Source organism: Delphinapterus leucas, chromosome 4 (genome assembly GCF_059928025.1).
Source record: "Delphinapterus leucas isolate spDelLeu-1000000601 "Yukka" chromosome 4, BTC_Dleu_Yukka2, whole genome shotgun sequence".
Lineage (NCBI taxonomy): Eukaryota > Metazoa > Chordata > Mammalia > Artiodactyla > Monodontidae > Delphinapterus > Delphinapterus leucas.
Window position 1 is genome coordinate 127334280 of NC_143132.1, and position 14683 is coordinate 127348962.

Consider the following 14683-nt stretch of genomic DNA (forward strand, 5'->3'; position numbering starts at 1 on the left):
AATTTATATGGAAACACAAAAGACCCTGAAGCCAAAGCAATCTTGAGAAAGAAAAACGGAGCTGGACGAATCAGGCTCCCTGACTACAGATTATACTACAAAGCTATAGTAATCAAGACAGTATGGTACTGGCACAAAAACAGAATTATAGATCAATGGAACAGGATAGAAAGCCAATAGATAAACCCACGCACATATGGTCACCTTATTTTTTATTTATTTATTTTTTTGCAGTACGCAGGCCCCTCACTGTTGTGGCCTCTCCTGTTGCGGAGCACAGGCTCCGGACACGCAGGCTCAGCGACCATGGCTCATGGGCCTAGCCACTCCATGGCATGTGGGATCTTCCCAGATGGGGGCACGAACCCATGTCCCCTGAATCGGCAGGCGGACTCTCAACCACTGCACCACCAGGGAAGCTCTGGTCACCTTATTTTTAATAAAGGAGGCAAGAATATACAGTGGAGAAAAGACAGCCTCTTCAAAAAGTGGTGCTGGGAAAACTGGACAGCTATATGTAAAAGAATGAAATTAGGGCTTCCCTGGTGGTGGCAAAAATGAACTCAAAATGGATTAAAGACCTAAATGTAAGGCCAGACACTATAAATGTAAGGCAGAATACTCTGTGACATAAATCACAGCAAGATCCTTTTTGACCCACCTCCTAGAGAAATGGAAATAAAAACAAAAATAAACAAATGGGATCTAATGAAGCTTAAAAGCTTTTGTACAGCAAAGGAAACTATAAACAAGGTGAAAAGACAACCTTCAGAATGGGAGAAAATATTTGCAAATGAAGCAACTGACAAAGGATTAATCTCCAAAATTTACAAGCAGCTCATGCAGGTAAATATCAAAAAAAACACAAACAACCCAATCCAAAAATGGGCAGAAGACCTAAATAGACATTTCTCCAAAGAAGATATACAGTATTCTATCCGCCGCAGATCTCTTTTCATTTCCACCATTCAGGCTTGGGGACCCTGCGACCTCGGAGCTCCTCCTGTCTCCTGTGAGCCGAGATGGGCGCTTACAAGTACTTCCAGGAGCTGTGGAGGAAGAAGCAGTCGGACGTGATGCGCTTTCTGCTCAGGGTGCGCTGCTGGCAGTACCGCCAGCTCTCGGTGCTGCACCGGGCCCCGCGCCCCACCTGGCCCGACAAGGCGCGCAGGCTGGGCTACAAGGCCAAGCAAGGTTATGTGATATATCGTGTTTGCATGCACTGCGGTGGCCACAAACGCCTGGTCCCAAAGGGCGCCACCTATGGCAAGCCCGTCCACCATGGTGTCAACCAGCTCAAGTTTGCCTGGAGCCTTCAGTCTGTTGCTGAGCTATCAGAAGAAACCCTGACACCCAGTGGATCACCAAACCAGTCCACAAGCACAGGGAGATGCGGGGCCTGACGCCTGCAGGCAGGAAGAGCCGTGGCCTCGGCAAGGGCCACAAGTTCTACTACGTGATCGGTGGTTCTCGCCACGCAGCCTGGAGAAGGCACAATACTCTCCAGCTCCACCGCTACCGCTAATATAAGTAATGTTTGTAAAATTCTTACCTAATAAACAGTTTAGGACATCCAAAAAAAAAAAAAAGAAGATATACAGATTGCCAACAAAGTCATGAAAGGATGCTCAACATCACTAATCATTAGAGAAATGCAAATCAAAACTACAATGAGGTATCACCTCACACCAGTCAGAATAGCTATCATCAAAAAACCTACAAACAATAAATGCTGGAGACAGTGTGGAGAAAACAGAACCCTCTTGCACTGTTGGTGGGAATGTAAATTGATACAGCCACTATGGAGAACAGTATGAAGGTTCCTTAAAAAACTAAAAATAGAACTACTGTATGACCCAGCAATCCCACTACTGGGCATATACCCTGAGAAAACCATAATTCAAAAAGAGTCATGTATCACAATGTTCATTGCAGCTCTACTTACAATAGCCAGGACATGGAAGCCACCTAAGTGTCCATCGACAGATGAATGGATAAAGAAGATGTGGCACATATATATACAATGGAATATTACTCAGCCATGAAAAGAAACAAATTGAGTTATTTGTAGTGAGGTGGATGGACCTAGAGTCTGTCATACAGAGTGAAGTAAGTCAAAAAGGGAAAAACAAACACCATATGCTACCGCATATATATGGAATCTAAAAAAATATATGTTCTGAAGAAACTAGGGGCAGGACAGGAATAAAGATGCAGACATAGAGAATGGACATGGGGAGGGGGAAGGGTAAGCTGGGACCAAGTGGGGGAGTGGCATGGACTTATATACACTACCAAATGTAAAATAGATAACTAGTGGGAAGCAGCCCCATAGCACAGGGAGATCAGCTCAGTACTTTGTGACCACCCAGAACGGTGGGATAGGGAGGGTGGGAGGGAGATGCAAGAGGGAGGATATATGGGTGTATATGTAGATGTATAGCTGATTCACTTTGTTATAAAGCAGAAACTAAGACACCATTGTAAAACAATTCCAATGAAGATGTTGAAAAAAAAAATGCTTGCTGCATGTCAGCTGGGCCTAACTTATATAAAGTAATAGTAATAAAAAGACTGTTGCTTTCATTAAAATTCAAATAAGCATGGATTGAAGATCTGAAAAACTAGTTTATACCTAAAGAGATTCAGGAGAGCCTGAAAAATTTCAAAAACACAAGACTATATAATATGAGTTATATTTTCAGTCTACTTCAAATTTAATACTGAAGTACCTACAGCATATGAGGTATGTATGGGTTAAACACAATAATAATACCATAATGGCTACATATAGTGATTACCTGTGATACTTCCTTCAGGTTCCAGTATCCTTACAACAATCCTGTTATTTAGTTGTTAAGTGTATTTTTACAGAGAAAGAAACTGAGGATCAGAGAAATAAGTTATTCCAGGTCACTCAGTTAATTAATCAAGCCAAGATTCCAAATTATCTTTTTAATCCCAAAGAATATGCTCTTTCCACTATCCCCATATTGCGTTCAACATGTGTTTCTTGTCTTAAAAACAATAACAACAGAAATGCTGTAAAATGTTTCTCTGTTACAAAGCCCTAGATTCCAAAGGGCACCTTGGGCTTGGGGCAGTGGGGAAGAAAAGTGGTGGATGTGGAGGATAAGGGTGAATTCATGCGGACTTGGCCTTTAATTCAGTGTTAGGAAAGAGGAAGAAGTTTAAATTTTCCAGTATTTGACTGGGTGGGATCAAGATGGTGGAGTAGGTAGACCCTGAGCTCACCTTCCCCCAGAAACACATCAAGACTACAATGACATATAGAACAGCTCTCTCTGAGAACAGCCTGAAGACTAGCAGAATGGCTCTTCTACAACCAAGGTTATTAAGGAAAGTGGAGTCTGGTAGGAAGGAAGGAGAAGTGATCTAATTGGGACCCACACCCCTAGTGCTAAGAAATAAGAAAATATTTATTTGAAGGAAAAAAATCTCACTGATATATGTAAATATATTGTAAAGGCAGTTGATCAACCACTTAAGTAAGCTACTATGAAGGTTAAAAGACAAAATTGTAAAATCAACCATTAATCAACTATAACTACAATAAACAATTAAGGGATATTCATAAAAATGTAAACTATGACACCAAAACATAAAATGTTGGTGGGGGGGTTTAGTAAAAAAAAGTAGGGCTTTTAGAATGTGTTTGAACTTAAATGACTGTCATTCTAAAACAAGTAGATATATTTATAGATATGAACCTCATGGTAACTGCAAATCAAAAACCTACAGTAGATACACAAAAAGCAAAGAGAAAGGAACCCAAACATAATACTTAAAAAGTTATCAAACCCAAAGAGAAGAGATTAAAAGAAGAAAAGAACAAAGAAATACAAAAACAACCAGAAAACAAGTAACAAAATGGCAATAGATACATACCTATTGATCATCACTTCTAATGTAAAATAGACTAAATGCTCCAATCAAAAGACATAGGGTAGCTGATTAGATTAAAAAAGCAAGATCCATGTATATGCTGCCTACAAGACACTCACTTCAGAGCTAAAGACACACCCATTGATAGTGAAGGGATTAAAAAAGATATTTCATGCAAATGGAAATGAAAAGCTGGGGTAGCGGTACTCATATCAGATAAAATAGACTTTAAAACAAAATCTATAACAAAAGACAATTTAGGACATTAAATAATGATAAAGGGGTCAATCCAAGAAGAGGATATTAGACTTGTTAACATATATGCACCCAATACATTTATGCACCCAATATATAAAGCAAATATTAACAGACATAAAGGAAGAAATTGATAGTAATACAATAATAATAGGAGATTTTAATTACCCCAATCACATTAATGAATAGATCATCCAGACAGAAAATCAATAAGGAAACATTGGCTTTAAATGACATTTTAGACCAGATGGACTTAATAGATATCTGTAGAATATTACATTCTAAACCAGAAGAATACACATTCTTCTCAAGTGCACATGGAACATTCTCCAGGATAGATTATGTGCTAGGCCACAAAAGAAGTCTCAGTAAATTTACGAAGATTGAAATTAAATCCAGCATCTTTTCTGACCACAGCAGTGTGAAACTAGAAATCAATAGCAATAAGAAAACTGGTAAAAACACAAACAAGCAGAGACTGAAAACATACTATAAAAAAGCCATTGGGTCAACAAAGAAATTAAAGAAGAAGTCAAAAAATACCTTGGGATGAATGAAAATAGAAACACAACGTCCAAAATCTATGGGACACAACAAAACCATTTCTAAGAGGGCAGTTTATAGTAATAGAAGCCTACCTCAAGAAAAAAGAAAAATCTCAAATAAACAACCTAACTTTCCCTCTAAAGGAATTAGAAAAAGAAGAACAAGCAAAGTCCAAAGTCAGTAGAAGGAAAAAAATAATAAAGATCAGAGTGGAAATAAATAGAGACCAAAAAACATAGAAAGGATAAATGAAACTAAGAGCTGTTTTTTTGAAAAGATAAACAAAATTGATAAACTTTAGCCAGACTCATTAAGAAAAAGAGAGAGTGCTCAAATTTAAAACATAAGTAATGAAAGAGAAGTTACAACTGATAGAAGTTACAACTGATATCACAGAAATACAATCATAAGAGAATAATGCAAACAGTGATATGCTAACAAATTGGACAACCTAGAATAAGTGGATAAATTCCGAGAAACATACAGTTTTCCAAGACTGAATCAGGAAGAAACAGAAAATCTGAATAGATTGATTATTAGTATTGAAATTGAATCAGTAATCAAAAGACTCCCAACACAAAAAAGTCTGGGACTAGATGACTTCACAGGGGAATTCTACCAAATATTTAAAGAAGAGTTAATATGTATGCTTCTCAAAATGTTTCAAAAAATTAAAGAGGTGGACTTCCCTGGTGGTGCAGTGGTTAAGAATCTGCCTGCCAATGCAGGGGACATGGTTTTAGCCCTGGTCCAGGAAGATCCCACATGCCACGGAGCAACTAAGCCTGTGCACCACAACTACTGAGCCTGCGTCTAGAGCCTGCGAGCCACAACTACTGAGCCTGTGTGCCACAACTACTGAAGCCCATGTGCCTGGAGCCTGTGCTCTGCAACAAGAGAAGCCACTGCAATGAAAAGCCCATGCACCGCAATGAAGAGTAGCCCCTGCTCGCTGCAACTAGAGAAAGCCTGTGTGCAGCAATGAAGACCAATGCAGCCATAAATAAATGAATAAACAAACAAACAAATAAATAAAAGAGGAGAGAACACTTCCCACCTCATTCTATGAGGCCAGCACTACCCTGTTACCAAAATCAGATAAAGATACTACAAAAAAATTTACAGGCCCATATAGCTGATGAAATAGATGCAAGAATCCTCAACAAAATATTAGCAAACCAAATTCAACAATATGTAAAAAGGATCATACATCATGATCAAGTGGGATTTATTCCCGGGATGTGAGGATGATTCAATATCTGCAAGTCAATTAACATGATACACCACAGATACACCACATTAACATAACCAAGGATAAAAATCACATGATCATCTCAATAGATGCAGAAAAAACATTTGGCAAAATTCAATATCCATTCGTGATAAAAACTGTCAACAAAGTTGGCATAGAAGGAACAAACCTCAACATAATAAAGGCCATCTGACAAACCCACAGCTGGCATCATACTCAGTGGTGAAAAGCTGGAAGTATTTCCTTTAAGATCAGGAACAAGATGAGGATGCCCACTCTTCCCACTGCTACTTAATATAGTATTGGAAGTCCTAGCCACGGCAATCAGACAAGAAAAAGAAATAAAAGACATTCAAATTGAAAGGGAAGAAGTAAAACTACCACTGTTTGCAGATGACGTGATACTATATAAGGAAAACCTTTGACTCCACCAAAAAAAAACTACTAGAATAAATGAATTCAGTAAAGTTGCAGGATACAAGATTAATATAAAGAAATTTGTTGCATTTCTGTACACTAATAACAAAAGAAATGAATCCCATTTATAAATCAAAAAGAATAAAATATCTAGGAATAAATTTAATGAAGGAGGTGAAGGACACGTACTCTGAAACCTATAAGACATAGATGAAGGAAATTGAAGAGGATAGAAATAAATGGAAATATATCCCATGTTCATGGGTTAGGAGAATTAGCATTATTAAAATATCCATACTACCCAAAGCAATCTACAGATCTAATGCAATACCTATCAAAATACCCATGACATTTTCACAGAACTAGAACAAATAATCCTAAAATTTGTATGGAACCACAAAAGACCCTGAATAGTAAAGCAGTCTTGAGAAAAAAGCACAAGGTTGGAGGTGTCTCTGCTCTCTGACTTCAGACTATACTACAGAGCTAAAGTAATCAAAACTGTGGTATCAGTACAAAAACAGATACATAGATCAGTGGAACAGAATAGAGAGCCCAGAAATAAACCCACGCACACATGGTCAATTAATCTATGGCAAAGGAGGCAAGAATATATAATTTTTTAAAAAGACTGTTCAATAAGTGGTATTGGGAAAACTGGACCAACTACACATAAAAGAATGAAATTAGAACATTTTCTCACACTATTTACAAAAATAAACTCAAGATGAATTAAAGACCTAAATGTAAGACCTGAAATCATAAAACTAGAAGAAAACATAGGTACTACACTTTTTGACATTGGTCATAGGTATATTTCTTTGGCTTTATCTCCTTAGGCAAGGGGAATAAAAGCAAAAATAAACAAATGGGACATAATCAAACTCAAAAGCTCTTGTACAAAGGAAACCATCAACAAAACAAAAAGGGAACCTACCAAATGGGAGAAGATATTTGCAAATGATACATCTGGTAAGGGTTTACTATGCAAAATATATAAAGAACTCATACAACCCAATATGAAAAAAAAATAGCCAACCCAATTTAAAAAGGGCAGAGAATCTGAACAGACATTTTTCCAAAGAAGACATACAGATGGCCAAAAGGCACATGAAAAGATGCTCAACATCACTTATCATCAGGGAAATACATTTCAGAACCACTATGAGATATCACCTCATACCTATTAGAATGGCTATTATCAAAAAGAAAAAAAGTAGCAAATGTTGGCAAGGATGTGGAGAAAAGGGAACCCTTGTGCTCTGTTGGTGGGAATGTAAATTGGTGCAGCCACTATGGAAATCAGTATGGAAGTTCTTCAAGAAATTAAAAATAGAACTACCATATGATTTAGCCGTTCTACTCCTGGGTATTTATCTGATGAAAACACTAATTTGAAAAGATATATTTACCTCAGTGTTTATAGCAGCATTATTTAAAATGGCCATGACATGGAAGCAACCTAAGTGTCCATCAATAGATAGAAGGCTAAAGAAGATGTGTTATATATATAGAAACATAGGACTATATATATATGTGTGTGTGTATATATATATATATATATAAGACTATTACTCAGCCATAAAAAAGGATGAAATTTTGCCATTGGAAACAACACGGGTGGACTTGGAGGGTATTATACTTGGTGAAATAAGTCAGACAGAGAAAGACAAATACTGCGTTTCACTTAATATGCAGAACAAATTAAACATATACAAACAAATGAACAAATAGAACAGAACAGATACTGAGAACAAACTAGTGGTTACCAGAGGGGAGAGGTGTCAGGGTTGGGCCAAGATAGGTGAAGGAGATGAAGAGCTACAAAATACCAGGTGTAAAATAAATAGGTTACAAGGATGTTATGTACAGCACAGGGGATATAGACAATATTTTATATTTTTCTATGGCATATATTTTATAAAAATATTGAATTACTATGTTGTACACCCAAAACTAATATAATATTGTAAGTCAACTATACTTCAGTTAAAAAAAATTAGTTCAGTTTAAAAAATTAACTTACCACTATTTCTGGCCTTGATGTTTGGGAGGACGTGAAAGAAATTATAGAGAATATAAGAGGAGGAATGAGTTAGGTGGTGATGAGGGTGGGTAGAAGGAAACATGATCAAGTGTTTGGTTTGGGACATGTGAATATGGAGATATCCCACAGGTTTAGGCAGGCATGGCTCATTTCCTCCAGAGAGGTACTCTTCCTTTTTCTTGTTTTGTTTTGTTTTGTTGTTGTGTTGTTGTTTTTTTTTTTTTGGCTGCACCGTGGGACATATGGGATCTTAGTGCCCCAACCAGGAATGGAACCCACACCCCGTGCATTGGAAGCACAGAGTCTTAACAACTGGACCACCAGGGAATTCCCTAGGTACTCTTTTTTTTTTTTTTTCAGCTGCATTGGGCCTTTGTTGCTGTGCACAGGCTTTCTCTAGTTGTGGCGAGTGGGGGCTGCTCTTTGTTGCGGTGCGCGAGCTTCTCATTGCAGTGGCTTTTCTTGTTGTGGAGCTCAGGCTCTGGGCATGTGGGCTTCAGTAGTTGTAGCATGCAGGCTCAGTAGTTGTGGCACGTGGGCTCAGTAGTTGTGGTGCATGGGCTCAGTTGGTGTGGGATCTTCCCGGACCAGGGATCTAACCCGTGTCCCCTGCATAGGCAGGTGGATTCTTAACCACTGCACCACCAGGGAAGTCCTCTTGCTCATTGTTGAGAGAAAAAGAGAGACAGATTTGACCCTGTGGAATAACATATTGTTCATCCAGCCCCAGCCAGTGCCTGCTCTTCCCAGCTCATTGTTTTTTCCTCCAGCGTCCATGGTGCATTCATTCATCATGGCCATAGAAACTTTGTTTTCCTTAGAATTGCTGTTAGGATATCTAAAACTTTGAACTTTCTTTTTTTTTTTTTTTGCGGCACACGGGCCTCTCACTGTTGTGGCCTCTCCCGTTGCGGAGCACAGGCTCCGGATGCGCAGGCTCAGCAGCCATGGCTCATGGGCCCAGCCGCTCCGCGGCACGTGGAATCCTCCCAGACCGGGGCACGAACCCATCTGCCCTGCATCGGCAGGCAGACTCTCAACCACTGCGCCACCAGGGAAGCCCTGAACTTTCTTTTTATTTTTCTCCTCGTTCCCCTCCACCCCTCAGATGCCAGAAAACTCTTTTTGTTTGTTTGTTTTTATTTCTATTACTCTAGGAGGTGGGTCAAAAAGATCTTGCTGTGATTTATGTCAAAGAGTGTTCTTCCTACGTTTTCCTCTAAGAGTTTTATAGTGTCCGGTCTTACATTTAGGTCTTTAATCCATTTTCAGTTTACTTTTGTGTATGGTGTTAGGGAGTGCTCTTATTTCATTCTTTTATGTGTACCTGTCCAGTTTTCCCAGCACCACTTATTGAAGAGACTCTTTTCTCCATTGTATATCCCTGCCTCCTTTGTCATAGATTAGTTGATCATAGACGCATGGGTTTATCTCTGGACTTTTTATCCTGTTCCTTTGATCTATATTTCTGGTTTTGTGCCAGTACCATATTGTCTTGATTACTGTAACTTTGTAGTATGGTCTGAAGTCAGAGAGTCTGACTCCTCCAAGTCCGTTTTTTTCCCTCAAGATTGCTTAGGCTATTCAGGGTCTTTTGTGTCTTCATACAAATTTTAAGATTTTTTGTTCTAGTTCTGTAAAAAATGCCATTGGTAATTTGATAGGGATTGCATTGATTCTGTAGATTGCTTTGGGTAGTATAGTCATTTTCACAATACTGATTCTTCCAATCCAAGAACATGGTATATCTCTCCATCTGTTTGTGTCATCTTTGATTTCTTTCATCAGTGTCTTATGATTTTCTGAGTACAGATCTTTTACCTCCTTAGGTAGGTTTATTCGTACGTATTTTATTCTTTTTGTTGCAGTGGTGAATGGGATTGTTTCCTTAATTTCTCTTTCTGATCTTTCATTCTTAGTGTATAGAATGCAAGAGATTTGTGTGCTTTAATTTTGTATCCTGCAACTTTACCAAATTCATTGATTAGCTCTAATAGTTTTCTGGTGGCATCTTTAGGATTTTCTATATACAGTATCATGTCATCTGCAAACAGTGACAGTTTTACTTCTTTTTCAATTTGTGTTCCTTTTATTTCTTTTTCTTCTCTGATTGCCATGGCTAGGACTTCCAAAACTATGTTGAATAATAGTGGCAAGAGTGGACATCCTTGTCTTGTTCCTGGTCTTAGAGGAAATGCTTTCAGTTTTTCACCATTGAGAATGATGTTTGCTGTGGGTTTGTCATATATGGCCTTTATTATGTTCAGGTAGGTTCCCTCTATGCCCACTTTCTGGAGAGTTTTTATCATAAATGGGTGTTGAATTTTGTCAAAAGCTTGTCTGCATGTATTGAGATGATCATATGGTTTTTATTCTTCAGTTTGTTAATGTGGTGTATCACATTGATTGATTTGCATATACTGAAGAATCCTTGCATCCCTGGGGTAAATCCCAGTTGATTATGGTGTATGATCCTTTTAATGTATTGTTGGATTCTGTTTGCTAGTATTTTGTTGAGGATTTTTGCATCTATATTCATCAGTGATATTGGTCTGCAATTTTCTTTTTTTGTAGTATCTTTGTCTGGTTTTGGTATCAGGGTGATGGTGACCTCATAGAATGAGTTTGGGAGTGTTCCTCTGCAATTTTTTGGAAGAGTTTGAGAAGGATATGTGTTAGCTCTTTTCTAAATGTTTGATAGAATTCATCTGTGAAGCCATCTGGTCCTGGACTTTTGTTTGTTGGAAGATTTTTAATCACAGTTTCAATTTCATTACTTGTGATTGGTCTGTTCATATTTTCTATTTCTTCCTGGTTCAGTCTTGGAAGGTTATACCTTTCTAAGAATTTGTCTGTTTCTTCCAGGTCGTCCATTTTATTGGCACAGAGTTGCTTGTAGTAGTCTCTTAGGATGCTTTGTATTTCTGTGGTGTCTGTTGTTACTTCTTTTTCATTTATAATTTTATTGACTTTAGTCCTCTCCCTCTTTTTCTTGATGAGTCTGACTAAAGGTTTACCAATTTTGTTTATTTTCTCAAAGAACCAGCTTTTAGTTTTATTGATCTTTGCTATTGTTTTCTTTGTTTCTATTTCATTTATTTCTGCTCTGATCTTTATGATTTCTTTCCTTCTACTAACTTTGGGTTTTGTTTGTTCTTCTTTCTCTAATTGCTTTAGGTGTAAGGTTAGATTCTTTATTTGAGATTTTTCTTGTTTCTTGAGGTAGGATTGTATTGCTATAAATTTCCCTCTTAGAACTGCTTTTGCTGCACCCCATAGGTTTTGGATCATTGTGTTTTTGTTGTCATTTGTGTCTGGGTATTTTTTTATTTCCTCCTTGATTTCTTCAGTGATTTCTTGGTTATTTAGTAATATATTGTTTAATCTCCATGTGTTTGTGTTTTTTACGTTTTTTCCACCTGTAATTGATTTCCAATCTTACAGTGTTGTGCTCAGAAAAGATGCTTGATATGATTTCAGTTTTCTTAAATTTACCAAGGCTTGATTTGTGATCCAAGATGTGATCTATCCTGGAGAATGTTCCGTGTGCACTTGAGAAGAAAATGTAATCTGCTGTTTTCAGATGGAATGTTCTAGAAATATTGATTAAATCTATTTGGTCTATTGTGTCATTTAAAGCTTATGTTTCCTTTTAAATTTTCTATCTGGGTGATCTGTCCATTGGTGTAAGTGAGGTGGTAAAATCCCCCACTATTATTGTGTTGCTGTCGATTTCCTCTTTTATAGCTGTTAGCATTTGCCTTATGTATTGGGGTGCTCCTATGTTGGGTCCATATATATTTATAATTGTTATATCTTCTTCTTGGATTAATCCCTTGATCATTATGTAGTGTCCTTCCTTCTATCCCGTAATATTCTTTATTTTAAAGTCTATTTTATCTGATATGAGTATTGCTGCTCCAGCTTTCTTTTGATTTCCATTTGCATGGAATATCTTTTTCCATCCCCTCACTCTCAGTCTGTATGTGTCCCTAGGTCTGAAGTGGTCACTTGTAGACAGCATATATATGGGTCTTGTTTTTGTATCCATTCAGCTAGCCTGTGTCTTTTGGTTGGAGCATTTAATCCATTCACATTTAAGGTAATTATCAATATGTATGTTCCTAGGACCATTTTCTTAATTGTTTTGGGTTTTTTTGGGTTTTTTTTTTTTTTTTTTTTTTTTTTGCGGTACGCGGGCCTCTCACTGTTGTGGCCTCTTTCATTGCGGAGCACAGGCTCCAGACGTGCAGGCTTAGCGGCCATGGCTCACGGGCCTAACCGCTCCACGGCATGTGGGATCTTCCCAGACGGGGGCACAAACCCGTGTCCCCTGCAACGCCAGGCGGACTCTCAACCACTGCACCACCAGGGAAGCCCTGGGTTTGTTTTTGTAGGTCCTTTTCTTCTCTTGTGTTTCCCACTTAGAGAAGTTCCTTTAGCATTTGTTGTAGGGTTGGTTTCGTGGTGCTGAATTCTGTTAGCTTTTGCTTGTCTCTAAAGCTTTTGACTTCTCTGTCAAATCTGAATGAGATCTTTGCCGGGTAGAGTAATCTTGGTTGTAGGTTCTTCCCTTTCATCACTTTAAATATATTGTGCCACTCCCTTATGGCTTGTAGAGTTTCTGCTGAGAAATCAGCTGTTAACCTTATGGGAGTTCCCTTGTATGTTGTCATTTTTCCCTTGTTGCTTTTAATAATTTTCTTTGTCTTTAGTTTTTGTCAATTTGATTACTCTGTGTCTTGGTTTGTTTCTCCTTGGGTTTATCCTGCCTGGGACTCTCTGTGCTTTCTGGACTTGGGTGGCTGTTTCCTTTCCCATGTTAGGAAAGTTTTCGACTATAATCTCTTCATATATTTTCTTGGGTCCTTTCTCTCTCTCTTCTCCTTCTGGGACCCCTATAATGGGAACATTGGTGCATTTAATATTGTCCCAGAGGTCTCTTAGGCTGTCTTCATTTCTTTTCATTCTTTTTTCTTTATTCTGTTCCATGGCAGTGAATTCCACCATTCTGTCTTCCAGGTCACTTATCTGTTCTTCTACCCCAGTTATTCTGCTATTGAGTCCTTCTAGTGTTTTTCATTTGAGTTATTGTATTGTTCATCTCTGTTTGTTTGTTCTTTAATTCTTCTACGTCTTTGTTAAACATTTTTTGCATCTTCTCGACCTTTACCTCCATTCTTTTTCCAAGGTCCTGGATCATCTTCACTGTCATTATTCTGAATTCTTTTTCTGGAATGTTGCCTATCTCCACTTCATTTAGTTGTTTTTCTGGGGTTTTATCTTGTTCTGGTACATAGTCCTCTGCCTTTTCATTTATCTGCCTTTCTATGAATGTCGTTTTCGTTCCACAGGCTGCAGGGTTGTAGTCTGGTGAAAAAGGCTATCTAAGAGCCTTGTGCAAGCTTCCTGATGGGAGGGACTGTTGGTGGGTAGAGCTGGGTGTTGCTCTGGTGGGCAGAGCTCAGTAAAACTTTAATCTTCTGTCTGATGATGGATGGGGCTGAGTTCCCTCGCTGTTGGTTGTTTGGCCTGAGGTGACCCAGCACTGGAGCCTACAGGCTCTTTGGAGGGGCTAATGGCGGACTCCAGGAGGGCTCATGCCAAGGAGTACTTCCCAGAACTTCTGCTGCCAGTGTCCTTGTCCCCGTGGTGAGCCACAGCCACACCCCGCCTCTGCAGGAGACCCTCCACCACCAGCAGGTAGGTCTGGTTCAGTCTCCCTTGGGGTCACTGCTCCTTCCCCTGGGTCCCGATGCGCACACTACTCTGTGTGTGCCCTCCAAGAGTGGAGTCTCTGTTTCCCCCAGTCCTGTCAAAGTCCTGCAATCAAATCCCGCTAGCCTTCAAAGTCTGATTCTCTGGGAATTCCTCCTCCCATTGCTGGACCACCAGGTTGGGAAGCCTGACATGGGACTCAGAACCTTTACTCCAGTGGGTGAACTTCTGTGGTATAATTGTTCTCCAGTTTGTGAGTCACCCACCCAGCGGTTATGGGATTTGATTTTATGGGGATTGCGCCCCTTGTACCATTTCATTGTGGCTTCTCCTTTTTCTTTGGATGTGGGGTATCTTTTTTGGTGAGTTCCAGTGTCTTCCTGTCGATGATTGTTCAGCAGTTAGTTGTGATTCTGGTGCTCTCACAAGAGGGAGTGAGCACATGTCCTTCTACTCTGCCATCTTCTGCCTATTCGCCGAAACTCTTTTTTTTTTTTTAACTCTTTTCAGTCCTTGAGTTTTCTTCATATGCTTCAGGTTAA

General features: G+C 38.9%; 1 protein-coding gene and 1 pseudogene across 7 annotated transcripts in view; both read left to right on the forward strand.

Moving 5' to 3' along the window:
• Positions 1 to 14683, forward strand: part of GK5 (glycerol kinase 5) — a 77029-nt gene that overhangs the window by 8637 nt on the left and 53709 nt on the right. The gene's annotated exons all lie outside the window — the stretch shown is intronic.
• LOC149749426 (large ribosomal subunit protein eL15 pseudogene) overlaps positions 1 to 14683 on the forward strand; it is a 28697-nt pseudogene that overhangs the window by 852 nt on the left and 13162 nt on the right. The window contains exon 2 of the transcript XR_016393129.1: positions 973 to 8759. The product of XR_016393129.1 is annotated as a large ribosomal subunit protein eL15 pseudogene (transcript). The remainder of the gene's footprint in view (positions 1 to 972; positions 8760 to 14683) is intronic.